Source organism: Oratosquilla oratoria, chromosome 6, assembly GCF_046742065.1.
Source record: "Oratosquilla oratoria isolate Oo_2021 chromosome 6, ASM4674206v1, whole genome shotgun sequence".
NCBI lineage: Eukaryota > Metazoa > Arthropoda > Malacostraca > Stomatopoda > Squillidae > Oratosquilla > Oratosquilla oratoria.
The window spans coordinates 82,829,738-82,843,106 of NC_134782.1; positions in this window are offsets into that span (position 1 = coordinate 82,829,738).

A 13,369-nucleotide genomic window follows, 5' to 3' on the forward strand; every position below is an offset into this window, starting at 1 on the left:
TTAGACATTTCTGGCCATAGGCAAATATCTTTCGGCTAAACTTATGTTTCTTCCAGGCCATATTTATCTTCATCCTATCACACAAATTTGAGAACAGGAAAGTTTAATGTATCTTGTTTTAATAGTGGAAAATTTGGCATTGAACCATGCTAAGGGGTAAGTTGAACCATGTCTTTAAACTTTACTAATGAAGGCAAAATAAAACACAGTGCCTAGAAATAAAGATATTTTATTTTATCATTCAGAATACACACATGTTGTGTCCCTCTTTTAATGTAGATTTTTTATTGTAATCCTACATTGCATATTTAATGTAGAAGGTAAATATAAAAAATAAAAGCTATTACTCTCCTTGGTATGAATGACTCATAATGTAATGTGCCTCTAATTTAACGGTTCAAAGTGCCCCATTTCTAGCCATTACAAAAACATGTGTTTCACATGTAAGGTAATATTAGATATTACGTCATATATGTAATTATTATATCATATAATTGTGTGTTCTTTGTATTATGTATACATATGTTCATATTTCTTGTTTATGTATATATTGTTACAATGTAAGTAGTAACGCACGTCCAATGTATGTAATCTTGCCTACGTGCAAAAATCATGTGCGCACTCTTGATGTAAGTAGAACAAACAGACAAGCGAAGTAATCCGAAGTAGTTCAGCGCTCGCTGTTTCTCCCTAAGTAGGGAGTTCAGAGCGCACAGATTTAACAGTTACTCAATAAGTAGATTGTTCAAGCGAGCCGAGACTCTTAAAACTATCCAAGTTGACGTGTGACAAATTGCTCTCCCCCCTCCTCTGCGCTCGCCCGCACCCTTCACCGGAAGTATCCCACTTCCGGTCCAATGGTATATAAGCTGTGAAAATCACTTACACGTTGTCATTTCTCGCAAATTGCTCTGTTGATGAGACCTCTCGCAGGTTGGACTCACGAGACGATTCGTGTGAAGTGATACCACTTTTACCCTATTTTGCCTCTATTACTTGTCTTATATACATTTGCATTTGCATTATACTTGTATTTGTACTTAATACTTCTTTTGATACATATGTTCCTGACCTCTTTGTAATTAGTACCATATTGTATACGTGTCTTGTGCTTCGTATTTGAACGATACTTTCCATATTCTTGTATTCATGTAACGGTCCCATGGACCCGACTGCCCATTCTCTTTTGTGTTTATTATTGCCTGTAGATATACTTTCATGTTATTAATAATTTCGTTTACTAGTGTTACCGCTAGTTTAATATTCCTTTCCTGGAATCTTCTTTGTTGCCTTTACTTCTAGTCTTACGAATTATCTAGGCTCTGACCAGATAATTCAGTCCTACAGTGACTTCTAGAAGTGAGCTGGTTCTTAAGCACTTATCCATTACAAGTAACGTCTCTTCACATAACCAGTCCGTCCGTAACACACAGAATGGCAAAGTTGTATTCAAATTTGTTTAGCATTCCTTAATTAACTTCACTTATCACATAACTCATTTGAATAATTTGATCATAATTATCAGTTATGTGGAGAGTGTTAGAAGGTTTGGTACTTACCTCAACAGATTTACAAAGTAGGTCAAATTTCAAAGAAAGGCCCACCAGCACGTACTTCCTCAATGAAGGCTGCCATTCAACTGGTGCCTGAGTAAGGATTCTGAAGAGAGTTGTATACAAGAGACATCTGTTGGTTGGGAGACAAACTATTCCTGAAAAATCCAATTATTCAATGTGCCCCTATGTTCAAGTTGCCCCACTCTCCCCTACTTCCTATCTTGGCTGACCTTGTCTGACCTCTGTTTATTAAGAGCTCTGTTGGCATTTGATTTCATTTGCTTGTTGATTATTTTCACTTGTTTTCTTTCTCTTTCATCTCCTCCTTCATCTTTCCCTTTCTCTTCTTCTTTCGTACCCTCTTTTTATCGTCTTTCTCACTCACTTAAGCGCCCTAAGTTACACTCTCTGGAAAGACGAAGAGTATGGGGTGATCTAATAGAAGTATTCAAATGGGTCAAGGGTGATGCAGGCAAGATCATCATATTAAGACAGCAGGGCAGGACTCGTAGTAATGGATTCAAATTGGACAAATTTAGGTTCAAGAAGGAAATAGGCAAGAACTGGTTTACCAACAGAGTGGTTAACGAATGGAAGAGTTTTCGTAACCAGGTAAGATTAATAACTTTATGGATAGTGATGAAAGGTGGTAAGGGATATGGAACTGCCTAGTGTAGGCCTTATGGTCTCTTGCAGTTTCTTTCATTCTTATGTTCTGTGTTCTTATGTACTCTCTCTCTCTCTCTCTCTCTCTCATTTCTCTCTCTCTCTCTCTCTTTCTCTCTTTCTCTCTCTCTCTCTCTCTCTCTCTCTTTCTCTGTCTTATTCAATCACTGTCACTCACTCTCTCCCTCACTCACGTTCACTCCTCTCTCCCTCACTCATTGCCACTCCCTCACCTCCCCCAGGACAAAACACCCCCAGGACAAAACACCCCAGGACAAAACACCAACCACTTCTCCTGCATCAGGCGTAATCCCAAGGGCCGCGCCCGTGCTGACTGGGCCTCGGATCAAGCGAGGTCATTCAGCCCCGGCAGCGCTAATTGTTCTAAATGCACTGCCCCCTGCTTCCGCCCTCATTTCCTCGCCGCCTCTTGAACATTATCACAACCTTATCAATGCGGTTAAAGTCACCTCCTTCCCCCTCCCCCTTCCTTCGTCGTCTTACTGGAAAGTAAAACCAAGTGGTGAGGTGAAAGAATGCGAGCCCCCAGATGAATGTCATTACTTCGAAGTAAAAGCATGATCTTCTAATCTTATTTGTTTATTTTTCTTTTTAATTCAGGGTTTGAGATATTAAAAACAACAACAAGAACTAAATGAAATGAAATAGATTAGAATATGATAGAACAAAACAAAATAAAATAAAATAAAATGAAATAGAATAGAATTAAATAGAATAAAATAACATGAAATGAAATAAAATGAAATAAAGAAAACAAAAACAAAATAAAGCTAAATTGAATAAAGATAACAAAAAGTAAAATGGAATCAATAAAACGCGGAAATATGATATAAAATGAAACAAGATTAAATAAAGTTAGATCAAGCAAAGCAATATAAGGAAAAACGAAATAAAATGAAAAAAAAAAAAAAAAAAATTCGCATCCGACCTAGACATGGACCAAAAGGTCTCCTGTCGGCATGCTCCGCCTTTGTAATCCTTTGTAATAATAATAAAAAAAGGATACAAACAGGAAAACTAGGTTTTTTTGTTTCAGAACTACGACATCCTAGAATAGGATGGCAAACTTTGAAGACGCTTGTAAGACAGATAGAAATAAATAAAGAACGTAATAAAATAGATAATAAAAAATACTGTGCTAGGACAAATAAAGAATTCTAGAAAAGTTATTGAAAAAAAACGTAAACGGGTTAACCCAAGAATTTAATAATATTATCATGGGTGTCGCCAGACGATTTTTTAGGGGAACCCCTCACCTTGATTGAAGGACGTTTGGGCCATGGACGTTTGGGTCTCGGACGTTTGGGCCATAGGCCACCAACCCAGGATATTTGGGCCACGGGACCACTTGTGGGGGTCATTTGGGCCACAGATTCTCTCTCTCTCTCTCTCTCTCCTCTCCTCTCTCTCTCTCTCTCTCTCTCTCTCTCTCTCTCTCTCTCTCTCTCTCTCTCTCTCTCTCTCTCTCTCTCATAATAATCAGTTAAACAGCATTTTAGTTTTTTAAGACATTGATTCCTTCCTTGTCCCCTCCAAGTTAACATAATTGACCAACTTCCTTTTTAGCCAGACGGTTTTATTCATTGAGGGAACACCTCGCCAGTTAATTATGTGCTAATCTTCGAGCCTGATACGGGTGATTTTGACGTAAGAGTCGGAGGGGTCTTCTTTGGGGCTGTTGGGTGTCATATTTAAAGGATCGCTGTCTTCAGGTAATTCTTCGAGGGACGTCCGCGTTCGCACTCTCAAGGAACAAGTCTCAGCCGACGGGAGATTCCTCTACACGACCCAGGCTGTCAAGGACGAATAGGGAAACGTGTATGCTAGGAAATACACATATAAGCTTCAAAGTGTAGAGACCCTAGTAGAACCTCTTTACTAGGAGTTAGGCGATTTCCTTTTCCATATGTCCAGGCCTTCACCAACCGATGTTCAGGACAGGAGTTCTATAAAAGAAGAAGATAAGGGAAAATATATGAATAAGTTTGATAATGAGAGAATCAAAAAATATATGGTAAGGTCAATGGGGTCTCAGACATCGGCAGTTGAAGTTCACAACGATGGTCCTGTAAAAGAGAGAAGTGATATTAGTAATGGAAATGCAAGAATAAAAAGGGAAGTTGAAAATAAAGACATTGATAATGCAGAAAGGTACGTGAGAAAGGAAAGTTTTATGTCAGTGAGTAAAAATGAAGGAAAGTAAGGCGAAGAAAAAGTAGAAATTCAATAGAAGAGAATGGAAATAAAGTCAGAGTAGTAGACATAATACCTGGCAGCAATGGCCTTCGACGAAGTGGCAGCGCTTCTTCTTCAGGTGTTCCTCGGCAGACACCTCGCTTGGAGAACCACATCCTCCAGAGGGCACCTCGAATAATTCCTACTCCAGCAAACTGGAAAGAGAGAATAAGTAGCAGTTCCAAGAACTCTACTTCATCTTCCGAACAGGGGCGATCAACACACTTTGACAAAGAGACTTCAAGGTTGGGACCTTTCAAATCGTTGTTGAACAAACTGTCTCCCAAGAAATTCGAGAGGGTTTCTGAGCAAATCTGTGTGTTTCTCAGTGATAACCCATTGACAATAGAGAGTGCGGCGTCTTTGGTCACAGAGTTTGCTATTCATCAGCAGATCTATTCGAGAACATACTCGAAACTCTGTAAATTACTCCATGAGAAACTGCCCAAAGAGAGCGCCCAATGTTACATAAACCATCTGGCGCATGAGTGTCAACGCCGTTTTGAAACGGCACAAAATATGACTTCTTCCGAAGAGACTCAGGGCAAAGAGTAGGAACCAAACTTGTTAATAAGAAGAAAACAATATATAGCGCTGTGCACTTATATTGCAAACCTCTGCCTGGATGGCATTTTTCGGCCGAGAAGGATAGCCTCTTGTGTAAAGTCTCTGTTGAAGAAACGATATGAGGCTTCACTGGAAGCGGTGTGCGCCTTCCTGGAAACGGCGGGTTCGACATTGGACCAGGCAGCCAAGTCCTCCCCAGCTGGAACGCAAGCTGTCAACGCAATCTATGCCTCCATCAGTGAAATTACGGAGAAGAAGTTGACCAGCAACCGCATGAGGTACCTCTTGTTGGACGTCCTCGAGCTTCGACAACGCCGCTGGAGTCCGCGAAGGACAAAGGAAAATCCTCACAATGGCAAACATAATTGAGGGGAACTAATAAGAAGTCGCAATGGAAAGGAAATCGTAACCAAACGATAATCGTAATTAAAAGATCGTAACCGAAACAAATCGTACCTGATGAGCCGTAAATAGAAAAATCGGAACTAAGAAAATCGTAACTAGAAAATCGTCCATGTGAAAAATTTGTATGGCAAAAAACGGTATGGCAAAAGATAGTATGGCAAAAATTGTAATAGTAATCATTTCTTCATCGTTTCCCTCAGCTGAATAAGAAATCCAGTGTTAGCTAGAATAAAGAAAAAAAAAATAAGTCATAAACATTATTGGGTTAATCCTGTAGCTCTGGGAGCTTTCCCTCAGCTGAATAAAACCGCCTGGCAACACATAGAACAATCTATTGCAGTGTTGACTTATAGAAATAGCCCTAACCCATCGGTGTCTTTAATTTCCTCTAAACTAAATAAACTTGTCTGATATTATCTCTATAATGGGATATGGATATGAAAGAGTAACAAGAAAAGATGAGGTAAAAGGAGCTTAGAAATTTATGAGAGCTGATAAGGCACCTGGTTTGGATAGGTATCATGCGGAGTACCTGAAAAAGGGAGGTACAGTTATAGTGGATTGGCTAGTGAGGTTGTTTGATGTGTGTCTAAGGGAAGGAAGGGTGCCGGAAGAATAGAGGGTGTCTTTATACTTCTGCTTTACAAAGGAAAAGGGGACGAATGTAAATGTAGTAGCTTTAAAAGGATCAGTTTGTTAAGTGGGAGTTTTTTTTTAAATGAGAGGATTAAGTGAAGAGCAGAGAAAATAAATGGTTAGGAACAGTGTGATTCTAGAAAAGGCAGAGGGTACGTGGATTAAATTTTTGTAGTAAGGCAGATTTGTGAGAATTTTTTGTCAAAACAGGTAATGATATTTTTTGTATCTTTGTTGATTTTCAGAAGACTTGTGTCAGGGTAGACAGAAATGCACTGTGGAAGGTATTGTAAAGATACGGGTTTGGGGGAAAGTTGTTAAGGGCAGACAATCATTTATACGAGAGTATTTAGGGCTGTGCAGTGTTGCCATGGTGGTACAGTAGGGTGATGTACAGAGGATTGGTGATCGTTAGAGATGGAAAGAAATGGGAGGTAAGCCAGTTGTTGTTTGCGGATAATTCTGCGCATGTGACGGGCTCATGGGGAAGAGCTAAGTTTCGGAATTTGGGAAGGAATGTGATAGGAGGAAATTGAAATTAAATGTAGGTTAAAGCAAGGTGATAAGATGTACAAGGGAAGAGGGTGGTAGCAAATTGGAAGTAAGTCTTAAAGGAAAGATGCTGGGGGAATTTAAAAGTGTTATGAAAAATAGACATCTTGGAATGGGTGCAAAGAGGATTATATGAAGGAGTTATTATATCTAATACACTATATGGTGTCGTGACTTGGAATTTAAAAAAGGCAGAAAGGAAAAGTTTTAATGAGTTTGAGATGAGTTGTCTGACAAATATGATGGGGATTACAGGATTAGATAGAGTGAGAAATGAGATGAGGAGGAGAGCAGGGTTGGAAAAGAAGCTGGCAGATAGGTCTGATGAAAATTATTGAAATGGTTTGGACACATGGAAAGTCTGAGAGATGAAAGATTAGCAAAAAGAGTGGGAAACGCAGAGGTGAATGGAGTGAATTTGAGGGGACGACGAAAAATAAGATGGATGGATGGGATGAAAGGGTCCTTGAGCAAGATGGGAATGCCTGTTGAGCAGAGAAGGGAGAAGGCAAGGGATAAGTGAAGAATGGTTATATATGGATAATATTTCTCCACGTCTTCTCAATTTTTGCATAAGAAGACGAGGAGGGAGGGTTAGCATGTTAATGAAGCGACACTGTTGTGTATGTGTTTTGTCTTGCTGCATTGCCTCTAATTCGGGTAGTGGACAGGAGACAAGGATGACCCTCCTTCTACGAGGAGCTGGGAGTAGAATGGGTAGGAATGGGTGCATCCCTTGGGTGGCTACCCCCTTTATTAGGCGGAAGAGGTACTTGGTATATAGATAGATAGAACTATCTAGAAGAAAATATTTTACAGTGCGAAAATGATTAATAAAAGTAGTCTTGAACAGCAGATACTATCATGATACTGAGGATTTTTTTTTACGATTCAGTCAGTCTGTTTGTCCTGTTCTGTTCTGCTCTGTCTCTTCTGTATATTTGCCCCGTCGAACTAAATCGGGAGAAAATCAGATGAATATACACAGACACAAAGATAAACCCAAACTGAGGTACGTATATGGAATAGGCTTGTATGTGTCATCCTGTCCCTTTACCGTTCACTTGAGAAAGGGAAGGGATGGGGGAGTTGGTAACGAGTCATTCCCAATGGAATAGTGATTGGAGTGAAAGCTCATCAAGTAACAAGAGGTGTATATGTATGTGTGTGTGTGTGAGAATTCACCTTGGTCTTTGGATCACGTGCTATTTCCCTCCCGGAAGAGAGCTCAGAGCTCGTATGACCGATCTATGTGTAATGCTGTGACCTTACACGCACACACACACACCCAACTCCCCACCCACGAGAGTTGGAGTAACGACTCGAAGCGCAGCGATACTGAAATTGTTTCAGCCCTGGGTAGGATTCGAACCCGGACCGCCGTAGTGACAGTCGGGGACTACCAACCGCACCACCGAGTTTTGTATATATATATATATATATATATATATATATATATATATATATATATATATATATATATATATATATATGTGTGTGTGTGTGTGTGTGTGTGTGTGTGTGTGTGTGTGTGTGTGTGTGTGTGTGTGTGTGTGTGTTTGTGTTTGTGTGTGTGTGTGTGTGTGTGTGTGTGTGTGTGTGTGTGTGTGTGTGTGTGTGTGTGTGTGTGTGTGTGTGTGTGCGCGTGTGTGTGTGTGTGTGTATGTGTGTGTGTGTGTGTGTGTGTCTGTGCGTGCGTGTGTGGAGGATAGGGTAGTGGATGGGAGTGAAATTGGTGGGAATGAAATGGGTGGGAGAAGGTATATATATTTTTACTTTGGATATCTTCCTGGTAAGAGAAAAAAACAACTTGGTTTTACAAAGGATTACAAAGGCGGAGCATGCCGACAGGAGACCTTTTGGTCCATATCTAGGTTGGATGCTAAAAAATCATAATAATGATAAATAAATAGATAAATAGATAAATAAAAACTATAATAATGTAAATCATAAATAAAATACATAAATGCATAGGTATAGTTGAATAATAAACAAACAGGTAAATAGTAAATAATAATAAATTGACATATAACTAATAATAGATAAGAATTAAGCAAATAATAATAAACAAACAGACAATTGATAAAAAGAAATAATATAAAATAAATGATAGTCATTACAGCATCTTGCTTAGGTGTTTATCTAAATGATTCTTAAAGCTTCGAACTGAACTATATTGCACTGCCTCTGCAGGAAGTTTATTCCATTCATTAACTACACGGTTGTTTCTACCCATTTCCAAATTAAATCTATTTCCAGACAGTTAGATACCATTGTTTCTTGTCTGATTCTCATTCGGTTTGAACATTTTGTCACTTTTGATGTTGTCAATTCCCTTTAGAATCTCAAAGACCTGTATCAAGTCACCTTGGAGTTTACGTTTTTTTAAGGAAAACAGATTCATATGTTTTAGTCGATTTTCGTATGATTTATTTTTGATATTTGGAATCAGTTTTGTGGCTCGCCGTTGTACTTTTTCTAATATGTCAATGTCTTTAATGAGATTCGATGACCATACGGAAACAGTATATTCCAAATGTGGACAAACTAACGATTTATATAGCTTGTTAATGAGGGATGGACTTTTGAAGTAAAAAAAAATCGCGCTATCAGTCCTAGAATCTTATTTGATTTCTCAAAGACTGAAATACACTGCATAGATTATTTGAAATCGTTAGTGATAATTACGCAGAGATCCTTTTCACTATCCACTTATGTTAACGATTTTCCAAATAACTTGTAATCGTACTTACTGTTATTTTTACCTATATGCATTACCTTGGATTTACTTGTGTTAAATTTTATTAGCCACTTTTCAGACCATCGCTGTAATTTATTTAAATTTTCTTGAATGTCTAATTGTTTTAAGTGATCATTTGCCATTCCGCACAGTTTTGTATCATTAGCAAATTTGGAAACAGTAGATTTTAGTCCGTGGTCTATATCATTTATATATACTATGAATAGAAGTGGCCCAAGAATGGAACCCTGAGGAACTCCACTCGTAACATTTTTCCATCCAAAAGTTTTTCCATTTAAAACAACTCTCTGTTTTCGATCATTCAACCAATTACTAGTCCAACTTAATAGGCTACCACTTATTCCGTGTGAAGCTAATTTAGTAAGTAGCCTTTCGTGGGGGACGGTATCAAAAGCTTTTGCAAATTCTAGATATATTAAATCTATATTGTTTCTTTTGTCATAAATTGTTAAGTCTTTGTAATGTATCACATGATGGTGATAAAGAACGTGATGATAGTAATACTTATGGTGATGATGCAATGGAGGAACTAGAAGATAAAGAGGAAGAGGAAAACAAAGAGGAAAAGAAGAAGAACGCGGGAAATAATGATGATGATAATTATAATGATAATAATATTAATATTAGAAATAATAATAATAATAATAATAATAATGATAATAATAATAATAATGATAATAATATTAATATTAATAATAATAATAATAACAGTAATAATAATAACAACAACAATAATAATAATAATAATAATAATAATAATAATAATAATAATAATAATAATAATAATAATAATAATAATAATAATAATAATAATAATAATAATAATAATAATAATAATAATAATAATAACAATAATAGTAATAATAATGATACTAGAGATAATAATAATAATAATGGTAATAACAGTAATAATGATAATAATAACAATAATAATAATAATCATAATTTATAATATAAATAATTATGGTAATAATAATAATTATCATTATTATTAATAATGATAATATTAATGTGGATAGGAGGTAAAGGGAACACGGTCTGAGGGAAATACTTTTATTCCTGACTAGTTTCGCCTGAGTGGCTTCTTCAGAGGAATGCTGTTTGAAGTCAAGTTGGTCAATATATATGGCATAAAAAGGAACGTGGCAAAGTGTCAGGTTGGTCCCCCACTCGACCTCATCTGTCGGTGTGACGAGTTATCGCAGCGGGTGGACCAATTATCCGCCTGTTGGTATTCGCGTGGCTGAAATGTCCGTCTGGATCAGGGGCTCTGTGTTTATTGTTCATGACGACAAAGCGTGCTGCTGCTTTAGCCCATATTAAATCCCCAGTCCTCTTATTGATGTTATCATGGATGTTGATAAAAACGGACTCCATCGCCTTTCTTTCTTGTCGTGTGATGTTATCCATGAGAATTTTTGCCTTGTCCCATTTCGGTAGATGGCCTCTTTCGTCGACATGGTTTACTATTGCACTGCTAACCCTGTGGTGTCTTACATCTGCTCGGTGTTCTTTTAATCTTGTGTCTAAGCCTCTGCTAGTTTCACCGATGTATTTCCTATCACATCTACGGGATTTCGTATAATACGCTGTTTATATTTAAGGCTGGGTCTTTTATCTTGATTATAAGGTCATTCACTTTCGTACCTGTAGAAGTCGCAAGACGAATGTTGAAGGACGATAAGATTTTGTCTAGGTCTCTCGTTAGAATGGAGTTTGGGACCACCCAATACTTAGTGTTGGACTTTATTTTTTTGTTGCGTAGTATATTACGGACCTTCTCCTCCAGGGTGCAAAGTATTTGAGTCCTTCAAAAGTTGTTTTTATCATTTTAATTTAATCCGCTAAAAATTCGTCACTGCAAATACGAAATGCTCTTAATAACAGGCCTATCACCACACCCGTCTTTGTCCTCTTATCATGTGCACTGTAGTAATGAAAGAAGTCAATTTTATTCGTCGGTTTCCTGTAAACTTTGAATTTAACGCCACACCCTGACCTTATTAATACGGTGTCTAGAAAAGGTAGTTGTCCGTCTATCTCACTTTTGATCGTAAATTGGATGTTAGAATTCACACTATTTAGATTAGATAATAAATTTTCAATTTTTGTATTATAGTGGGTAATCACTAAAACATCGTCCACGTATTTTAGCCATACAGTATTTTCAGATATCATGCGGAGAAAAAACTTGCTTTCCAACATCTCCATATATAGTGAGGCCATAACTGCACTGAGGGGAGAACCCACCACTAAACCTGCATGTTGGCGGTATTCTTCGCCGTTAAATTCAAAAGCACCGAACCTGATGCACATGGATAATAATTTCTTGTAATCGCGTTTGCACACGGGTAATTCATTATCCTTGAACATTTCCAGTACTTCCTCTACTGCTTCTAGGGCTCCATCAATTGATACGTTCGTAAAAAGACTTTTGACGTCAAAACTCACCAATTTATTTGCCCTAAAATTCACTTCTTGTAACCTCTCTTTAAGATCTGATGAATTCCGACGATGTACCTGGCTAAGTCTACCCAAAGCAGTACAATAGTAAACCATGTCGACGAAAGAGGCCATCTACCGAAATGGGACAAGGCAAAAATTCTCATGGATAACATCACACGACAAGAAAGAAAGGCGATGGAGTCCGTTTTTATCAACATCCATCATAACACCAATAAGAGGACTGGGGATTTAATATGGGCTAAAGCAGCAGCACGCTTTGTCATCATGGACAATAAACACAGAGCCCCTTATCAAGACGGATTTTTCATCCACGCGAATACCAATAGGTGAATAATTGGTCCACCCGCTGCGATAACTCGTCACACCGACAGATGAGGTCGAGTGGGGGACCAACCTGACACTTTACCACGTTCCTTTTTATGCCATATATATTGACCAACTTGACTTCAAACTATGTGGACATAGCTGACTACACTCGTCCGGTGCTGTGTCCGCTATGAAGAAAAGAAGCATCTTTGATGACTCGGAGGACGAGGAAGCAGCAGATGGGCTGCCGAAGACAAAGATCAGCAAAGGTCATGTACCTTCAGATATTGATCTGTGCTTTATGGACCCCGAGGATCGAGATAGTAATGACAATGGAAGGAGCACTTCAGACGGCGCATGCGCAGGCATCACCGAGGCAAGCAGCAGCAGAGGGAGCACCACTGAGGCAGACGGTAGCGTTTCCCCTAATAGCAGCGGCAACGGAGACGACGGATGGACAGTGGTCGGCGCCGCCAAAAAGCAACGCGCCCCTCGAACGACGGGTCTTCCAAAGTTCAAACTCGGGGAGACCAACAGCCACACCAGCCAGTATCAGGCCATACTATCCCTCCAGCGAGCCAACCCCGGACTAAGCATGACCATCAGGCCAAATCTGAAAGGGGAGTATGTACTCACCCCCAAGGACGACGATAGCACGTCTAGGATGCGCACCCTCGCACAGGGTCCCACTCCTAAGCTGGTGCTTCTGGACCCCAGCGACAAGCGCACCAAGGGTATCCTCCAACGCTTTCCATTGGATATGCCCCTGGAAGCGGTGGGAGACCACCCCAGCGTCCTCAGGGCGGAACGGCTCCGCAATACGCGGGACAAAGTTTCAACCCGCCAGGTTCTGGTAGAACTTGAGGGGCCCCTACCGGAAAAACTCGACCTGGGGCCATGGGGAAAGTACGCCCTAAGGCCCTACGACCGAGAGCCGATACGGTGCTACAAGTGCCAACGATATAACCACCTGCAGAGTTGCTGCCCCAACACCACGAGATGCGGAGTATGCAGCTTAGCACACGCAACGGAAGTGTGCATAGAGAAGCACAAGGAGAACCAGGCCACCACGGCTCGGTGCCCCAACTGTCAAAAAAAGCACCACGCATGGCATCCTCGCTGTCCAGAACGCATCCGACGGCTCCCTGGTGGCAGACAAAACCCTCAAGGCGAAGCGCGGAACGCACCACCCCCCTCC